A 9,836-nucleotide genomic window follows, 5' to 3' on the forward strand; every position below is an offset into this window, starting at 1 on the left:
ATTCCCATACGCGTTTCGCTTCTTTTATTTGTGAAGCACTTCACGAATTAAGGAAGCGAAACGCGTATGTCAATAAACAAACTGCTTTCAATTAGTTGCATAGACAGAACGAACCTCCATGAATTTTGAAGCAACTAAGGAACGACGGAAAACAGAAAAAATTACAAATTTTTCAGGTGTTCCTATAGATGTATTGCACAATGTGATACTACACTTCATTCCTAACTCATATTCCGAAACATAAAATCCAAAACAAGCCGTTGATTTGAATGAGAATAAAATGATATAATGTGACTTACGACAGTTTCCGGAACACAGTCAATATTCTATCGTTATCATGCACTCATGGAAGCCTGTGGTCAGCAAAATTTTGCTATGCTGTTTGGCATCTGAGGTATGAAAATGGGTTTATGAACTATTGTTTTTACGGAAAAATCAGAATGTAGTAACAAAATGTTGAGTCAAACAGTGACAATAGTTTGTTGATGACCGAAGCACAATTCGTAGTTTAAGTAGTCGTGAAAAGCCGTGTCGTATATCGGTTACACTCCTATAAAGTGAACACTTCAGAAAATGTACATTTATTTGCGCAGGAAAGTAATACTTGCAAAAACATCGGATAATATGTAGAACGCAGTTCGTCTGTTTACGTTCTTATTGGCTTCCTTTCATATATTTCGTCTCCCCTTGCAGAAGACCATTAATAGGAAAATAGGCAATGACATTGTGTCAATTTTTCATCTGTGACGGAAACAAAGCAAACAACATAATGATTAATACGACACGAAATTCAGTTCTATAATACGAGTGAGATCGACCACAAAAGGTTATAACTGGCGATGTTCGCAAACGCCGCCTCAGTTCGTCTCCGCGCACGCGCTCTGTGCAGCATATTCTGAAGTTTGGAACTCCACACACTGTGCCATCTATAGATCATTGACGTCATACACATATTCGCGTCGCGGTTGGTTTCCGATTTACACGCAGGTACGAAAGGCGCACGCACATCGGGTAATCTATTTCGACCAGAAAGTCGCTCTTGTGGCTTAAGTGGCAGTTTTGCGTCGCGCTACCACATGTTTCGGCTGATGTGTCAATTCTACAAACGTAATTCTGGACCCACTACATACAGGAAATTGCAGTGCTGACAACGTTAGCGCGTATCTCGTTTCGTTTCATTTGGGCGGGAGCAGTGAAAACAAACGCGGAAGTGTCAGCCGGCAGACAGAGCAGCGAAGCCCGTCGGCCGTTTCGCAGCGGGAGGTGGGCGGAGAGATAAGTGAGCCGGCAACCGCTCTGCTATTCTAGTCCTCTGCGAGGGGGACAAGGGGGGGGGGGGGCGGCGGCAGCGGCGATATGGCCGAACCAGAGCCAGGCAGGCGCGGACACTTTGCCCAGCTGGCGGACAGCGATGCCGAGCTGTACAAACTTGTCCGCTGTCGACCGAGAACCAACATGCCGCAAAGGGCGACTCTGCTTTCATACGCCGCCGAAGACAGCATCCAACAAACGTCTAACTGGCATGAAGGATACTACTCGCTAGCGTATTTCAACGCACTAGCTGAGTGCTCGGCGTTGCCAGCGTATGCGTTTCCGTTTCTCCTAGTCCACCTCCTTTCCCTCTCAACGTCCACCTCATCCAGCATACACTGTTCGTCTCATCCTGCCGCCCCCCCCCTCTCCCTCTCCCCCTCCCCCCTTCCTCGCCCCCTTTTTATCTCCTCTCTTCTCTCTGCCTTTCCACTTCCTCTTTCTCTGTCCGTTTCCCCTCGCGTCTGCCCATAAATCTCTTCCTCCCCCTATCTTCGTCCATCTTCTCCATCACGCTTACCTCAGCAACGCTTAGCCCCTCAGTATTCCTTTCCGGATGCTAACTATTGTGCTCCAAACTGGTTGAAATGGTTCTGGGATTTTAGGATCAGTTTTTTAGTGGTGGCTTTGTCCGCTTACGCGTGTAATATTTCTGGCTTTGCAGTCATCATAGTCAGGTACAAGAAGATCTTTTTAGAGGCGTTGAGAAGGCAGCTGTGGCAAGACGACGTAATGCGGTAACGATGACAGATGGTTTGTTCGGTATGGATACCGTCAGTGTGTTGAGCGGTTCTAGGCGCTTCAGTCTGGAACCGCGCGACCCCTACGCTCGCAGGTTCGAATCCCGCCTCGGGCATGAATGCCCGTGTTGTCCTTAGGTTAGTTAGGTTTAAGTAGTTCTAAGTTCTAGGGGACTGATGACCTCAGCTGGTAAGTCTCATAGTGCTCAGAGCTATTTGATACCGTGAGAAAGACCGCCTAAATAGTGGTCCTTCTCCGCGATTGGCTGCTGCATTCGGAAGATGCGCACCAAAATGACAATCTTCTATTAATATTACGACAAATTAAACAGCGTATTTACTTGCATTTCGTATTTAAAGGATCTCTCTATAGCGTGCTATCATTCCATTATTTCGCAAGTATTAATAACCAGCAGAATAACGAACTGCTCCTAAACGAGGCAGACGAAGCACTTAGGTCTTCTTCGGATCGCGCCTAACTTACACGGCAGGTGAAGTGATTCGGCTAGAAGTTCAGAGCTGATTCGACATCGTCGGGGGACAGATATGTCTGCTGCGGTCGGTGTTAATTTAGTCTTAGTTAGTAATCAATGGTTCGTTCGGCGGTCTCGCAGGACGGACATGTCCGCCGCGGTATCAGTAAGGCGTATTTTTGAATGTCTAGTTTGCAAATGTGAGCTGGTTGGGAAGCCTCAGAGGAGAGAGATGTCTCTTGCGGTATCAGTTAAGAGTTAACTTGCAATGTCTAGTTGAGAAGAGTGTGATTGTAATTACAGAAATATAGTTTATTTTTATTGAAAAACGGAAAGTATTTGTGACTAAAGTGGAATGTAAATGTGCAGTTTCTCGTGTGTCAATAAAAAGCGAGTGGCATCCCGTATAAACAAACCGATCGGAAATTTAATCATTTTTAAAACAACAGTTCCTTGCTAAGGGTTTCTTACAGCCTTAAGATTACGGACTCACGACCTACTTGCTGTTTTCTGGACAGGGAACAAGTATAGATGACTGCAGGTTGGTGAACTTTTATCAGCACTCATGCATTCCACTCTGGGCGGTGGAAACAAGCAGGCACCTCGCGTGTATTGCCGTCTTCGTACAAATGAGATCCGTGACACCTCATCTGTGGTAACACAGAGGTGGTATGAAGAAGAGATGCTTTTGAGGGAAGGGGTCCCCAGACCTCAATACACGTGATTGTAGTTCGTGGGGTTACCTGAAGTCTACTGCGATCGACCGACCTCATTAGGGATGACTACTTCCGCCGGCAGTTTCTCACTACAACTACTGATGTGCTGAATAGTGCCGCTCGTAGCAATGTCCCTCGACAACAGGTATTGTTGATTTTTGACGGCCGACATGTTGAGTATTTGTTATAAGGAACGTCGTCTGTTTAAAATCAGTTATGCTAATCAATGCTTTTGTGCCACATGAAGCGCCATCTGTTAGTCATTTTGTGCACTTTTTTGGTTTCACTAAAATCATGTCATGTCAAGCATGCCTGTCCAGTTTTACGTCAAAACAAGAGACGATCGCATAACGCAACATCAAACCCAACTACACAAGATTCGAGTGACTTAACACGAATATTTTCCGTGTCAGGGAATTGCAGTGGACGAAAATGGAACCTGTGTGTGTGGAAGAACCTTACAAATGAAGTGAAAAAAGTCGTGAGCGGTGTTAGTAATTTAATAATGTTTAATAGTAGTAATTCAAGGAACCTTAAGTGTTTACGTTCTTGGCAAACATTTTTAAGAGGAGCTGCACTGTTACAGTAATCACAGAAGTTGCTTTAAAATAAAGCTGAACACATGAGGTCTAAATAACAATGCAGCCGCAAAGGAACGATGTATAATCTGCGTTAGTTCTGTAACTGCAGCTGCGGAGGCGGGGGCCAAAAACAAATGCATGTATTTTGTCGACAGTGAGAAAGGTCAGTGGTCATGAAATTCGGAGTTCTCCTTTCTTTTGGCTGCCAAAAATCAACGAGGCAGCGCAACTCAGTGGGAAGAGAGAAAACAAACGACCGGACGTGAGTAAATGAATTGCAGACAACAGCTACTGTTTTGTTCAGACGAAAAGGTAAGCACTGGCACTGAAATAAGGGCAAGAAAATCGCATTTATTCGCGGGCCAAAAATAACGTAGGGAAGGAAGGGGGTGGGGGAGGGGTGGATGTTAAGCCGTCCCGCGCCTCGGCTGTTGGAATCTGGTTACGGCGTTAGCACCTCGCGGGGCAGCCGCAGGAAGTGGGGAGACGACTTCCATCCAGCAGCTGAGAGGGAGAGGGGCCGTCTGACGCGGGAAGAGCCTTTCTGGTTTATTGGCTTTAGGAGGCCGGAAGCCGCGCTGCCGGGCCAGGGGGGAGGGGGAGGGGGGGAAGGGGGGGATGTAAGGAGGCAGGGCGCCTTGTTCTGTAGGCGCATCGTCTGGACGCAGTGGAATTCTGAACTTCAAGGCATAAAAGAAAAGGAAATGCATACTGCTCTGTGGAACAGCTAACAGAGTGGACGGCAGACCAAGCTGCAGCTTTTCTCCTGTTATTAAGCCTGTCAAAGCCAGCGAATTTGTTGTCTCAATTGACCACCCGTGGCAGGTGAGTCTACTGCAGCGCCCCTAGCTTTTTATTCCTGTACAGAGAGTCATCTGTCAGTAATGGTCTTGTTTGCACGTCAACGCCAAAACTGCATATTTTGTAACAGTTATCTGACGGCTACGAAGTCTTTCGCGACGTATTTCTTGAGTAAAAATCTCTCGGTGTACATGCCGCGTCAATTCAGGATATACACTCCTGGAAATTGAAATAAGAACACCGTGAATTCATTGTCCCAGGAAGGGGAAACTTTATTGACACATTCCTGGGGTCAGATACATCACATGATCACACTGACAGGACCACAGACACACAGACACAGGCAACAGAGCATCCACAATGTCGGCACTAGTACAGTGTATATCCACCTTTCGCAGCAATGCAGGCTGCTATTCTCCCATGGAGACGATCGTAGAGATGCTGGATGTAGTCCTGTGGAACGGCTTGCCATGCCATTTCCACCTGGCGCCTCAGTTGGACCAGCGTTCGTGCTGGACGTGCAGACCGCGTGAGACGACGCTTCATCCAGTCCCAAACATGCTCAATGGGAGACAGATCCGGAGATCTTGCTGGCCAGGGTAGTTGACTTACACCTTCTAGAGCACTTTGGGTGGCACGGGATATATGCGGACGTGCATTATCCTGTTGGAACAGCAAGTTCCCTTGCCGGTCTAGGAATGGTAGAACGATGGGTTCGATGACGGTTTGGATGTACCGTGCACTATTCAGTGTCCCCTCGACGATCACCAGTGGTGTACGGCCAGTGTAGGAGATCGCTCCCCACACCATGATGTCGGGTGTTGATCCTGTGTGCCTCGGTCGTATGCAGTCCTGATTGTGGCGCTCACCTGCACGGCGCCAAACATGCATACGACCATCATTGGCACCAAGGCAGAAGCGACTCTCATCGCTGAAGACGACACGTCTCCATTCGTCCCTCCATTCACGCCTGTCGCGACACCACTGGAGGCGGGCAGCACGATGTTGGGGCGTGAGCGGACGACGGCCTAACGGTGTGTGGGACCGTAGCCCAGCTTCATGGAGACGGTTGCGAATGGTCCTCGCCGATACCCCAGGAGCAACAGTGTCCCTAATTTGCTGGGAAGTGGCGGTGCGGTCCCCTACGGCACTGCGTAGGATCCTACGGTCTTGGCGTGCATCCGTGCGTCGCTGCGGTCCGGTCCCAGGTCGACGGGCACGTGCACCTTCCGCCGACCACTGGCGACAACATCTATGTACTGTGGAGACCTCACGCCCCACGTTTTGAGCAATTCGGCGGTACGTCCACCCGGCCTCCCGCATGCCCACTATACGCCCTCGCTCAAAGTCCGTCAACTGTACATACGGTTCACGTCCACGCTGTCGCGGCATGCTACCAGTGTTAAAGACTGCGATGGAGCTCCGTATGCCACGGCAAACTGGCTGACACTGACGGCGACGGTGCACAAATGCTGCGCAGCTAGCGCCAACACCGCGGTTCCTGGTGTGTCCGCTGTGCCGTGCGTGTGATCATTGCTTGTACAGCCCTCTCGTAGTGTCCGGAGCAAGTATGGTGGGTCTGACAGACCGGTGTCAATGTGTTCTTTTTTCTATTTCCAGGAGTGTAACTGCAAGCTTTCGACCACAACCTTTATGGTCGTCGTCAGGGTTAAAACTGACTGTCGTGAACTAGCGAGGTTCCACTTTTATATGCAAAGGACGGCTTCTTATTGGCTGGAATACGTCATAGCAACAGCGATATGGCGCGTAGTGAAGTGGTGCCCTCTACTTCCATAGATGTAGTTACTATCCCGCGTTGCTTGCAGCGCCATCCCTTGAATCAGGAGGCAAAGTGCGAGAAGTTTCTCTCTGCGATTTTTCTTTGTCCAGTGTACTCTTCCAAGTGTTGCTAAGTGCATAGCCGTTGTCTCTGTTAAAGTTGTTATCGCTGAGTCTAATTTCGACTGCTTCCCGGATCAGAGTCCCAGTAATTCGATGCGTAGGCTATTACTCTGGTTTCTTCAAATAAAATCTTATGCTTGTTAAGCAGGCTATGTTCAGCCACCGCTGATTTTTTCCAAATACCTGTATTTCAGGTGGCGTTGGTGCTCGTTGCAGCGGTCGGCAACGGTTCTTACAGACTGGCCCACGTAATTCTTGCCGCACTCGCAAGGAATAGTATAAATTCCCGGCACTCTTAAGCCGAGACTATCTTTGACTGGTCTCAACATATCAGTATTGTCCAAGAAAGTAAGACACGATGCCGGCCACATACAAGAAGAGGACCAACACATAGCGCGGCTTCCTTTTTGCGGTGCTACAACGAGCAAGATAGCCAGAGTCCTGAAGAGGCAAGGAATAAAACCAGTTTTCCGACCACCTAGGAAAATTAAGGAAATGTTTAGACCAGTCAAAGATAGTCTCGGCTTAAGAGTGCCGGGAATTTATACTATTCCTTGCGAGTGCGGCAAGAATTACGTGGGCCAGTCTGTAAGAACCGTTGCCGACCGCTGCAACGAGCACCAACGCCACCTGAAATACAGGTATTTGGAAAAAAATCAGCGGTGGCTGAACATAGCCTGCTTAACAAGCATAAGATTTTATTTGAAGAAACCAGAGTAATAGCCCACGCATCGAATTACTGGGACTCTGATCCGGGAAGCAGTCGAAATTAGACTTAGCGATAACAACTTTAACAGAGACAACGGCTATGCACTTAGCAACACTTGGGAGAGTACACTGGATAAAGAAAAATCGCAGAGAGAAACTTCTCGCACTTTACCTCCTGATTCAAGGGATGGCGCTGCAAGCAACGCGGGATAGTAACTACATCTATGGAAGTAGAGGGCACCACTTCACTACGCGCCATATCGCCGTTGCTATGACGTATTCCAACCAATCACAAGCCGTCCTTTGCTTATAAAAGTGGGAACCTCGCTAGTTCACGACAGTGAGTTTTAGCCCTGACGACGACCATGGAGGTTGTGGTCGAAAGCTTGGAGTTTTATCCTGAATTGACGCGGCATGTACACCGAGACAGTTATCTGACGGTTTGGCAGCTAAACGGGGAAAATGAGGTCAAGCAGCAATATGACTGTTTACGAAGAAATCGGCACGTATTAATAGAATGTAGCGACGAGCAATGATATCTAGATTTATTAATGACAAAGCAATATTCGTCTTGCATTTTCTTAAAGGTCGTATGATAAATTCCCCACACTCCCTAGAATGCTGAACAGAAAATCTGTGGTGCAAACATTTTGAAACATTTACATTTATTTCTTCAAGGAAGTACATAGAAACATGCTAAACAATATTTAGAAACAGTAAATAGCGACTTCTTAGTTTATGCTATCTTGTTTTCGTTCTAGGTGACAAATAAGATAGAAAAATATTTTTCCTGTTTAATTAATCTGACTTACTGTAAAAACAGTTTTCGTTAATAAACCTTTATCTGTTTACATTCTCATTCACGCGTAGCGTATTTGGAAATTTGTTGTAAGGACTATGGCACCAAACTGGTCAGGTCATCGGTACCTAGGCTTACGCACTACCTAATCTAACTTTAACTACGCTAAGGACAACAAACACACACCGATGCCCGGGGGAGGACTAACCAGCGACGGGGGCAGCCGCGTGAACCGTGACATGGCGCCTAAGACCTCACGGCTACAGCGCGTATTGTGGAACATCGACAGCGTTCTGCTTTCAAATATTTCGTCTCTGTGTGAAAACACTGGGAGAAAAATATATAAAATGGTACTAACATCTTACGCATACGGTAATACATTATAAAAATCCCAGCTATGTCACATCACTTTCAAACTCAAGCAATATTCTGATATGTACAGTCCGTGTATTGGAGCCCTTTGACTGCAAGAATACAGCAACATTGAACGAGCGCGAGGCAACATACATCATGAATTACATAAATTGTTAGAATGTTACTGTCTGTATATCTCTTTACGTAAGGAGTGGAGCAGTTGCAATGAAAATACTTCGTTATTTTCTTTGCTCTTAAGATATCGTACATTCCAGGGAAGACAATCGTAATCATATCAAAAAACATTTCACAGTTGTTGATGCAATACAGCTTTCTACATAATTCACAGACGAAGGGACACGGGTAGGAAATTGTTTTTAACGGAGTGGCGTGAGAGTACGGACTGTATGCGCTCTCAAAGTGGCTTCAGGGCTCCTAACGACATGGCAGTAATAATGTTGCTTATCACTTTAAATTCATTCACATTGTGACAGACAAATATCGGAAAAGCTACTAATAGCATTCACAATAATGCTCCAACATTGACTGATCCAATAAAACAACCACAAATGTAGCAAAACCAACTGAGAATGTGATACTTTCCACTACTAAATGATGTCATTTTAGCATCATCTAATATGTGAAATACTAATAAGCAAAGAACATCTGTAAATGTAGTCACGTAATTCTATGGTGATCAGAACGTTAACGATAACAAGTTGTTTGGGTTGCACTTGTGAAACAAGTTATAGAATGTTTAAAGGCAAATAAGAAAATTCACTGAGATAAAACAAGTATTATAAAAATAAAGATGTGCACCATTGAATTGTTTGACATTTACATGGTTTTATGTAAATGTATTTCACACATGTGACGTTGGTAGAACAGCTCCAGATATAACGGTAAGTATGTCGTCACTTTTTTTATATCTGTTTGTTGTGTACTGCTTTGGTTGTTTTAAGTTTGACGCAATTTTTTGCTTTTTGCGATATTCAATTGTTACTGTGTATCCGCATCTAACGTGATATGTAAGATCACTAAAATACATTTCCAGTCGCATCCCTCTGTAGCCTATTACAATGCCATTACACAGGATGATACTTCTCTGAAATCTACAATCTCCGACAAGAGCAAAGAAAATTTGACCTGTGAAGTATTTTCGCGCCAACAGCCTTAGTTATGTAATCCGTGTAGAAGAACGGTAGCTCGTTGAAATTTATGCTATAGACGGGGATACTGCAACATATGTAATTTACGCCATTTTCACGATGTACGTAGCCCTCGCGCTCGTTTAATGTTGCTGTATTCTTGCTGGTGAAAGGATCAAATTCATCGATTACGTAAGACTTCTAATGTCTGATATGTGCTAAGGCACAGCGTAAGTTATATTATTTCTAGCGTTTTTTGTAATTTACTATCTCATGTATGGCACGTTAGTACTGTTTTATGGA

The sequence above is a fragment of the Schistocerca americana genome, chromosome 2, assembly GCF_021461395.2.
Source record: "Schistocerca americana isolate TAMUIC-IGC-003095 chromosome 2, iqSchAmer2.1, whole genome shotgun sequence".
Lineage (NCBI taxonomy): Eukaryota > Metazoa > Arthropoda > Insecta > Orthoptera > Acrididae > Schistocerca > Schistocerca americana.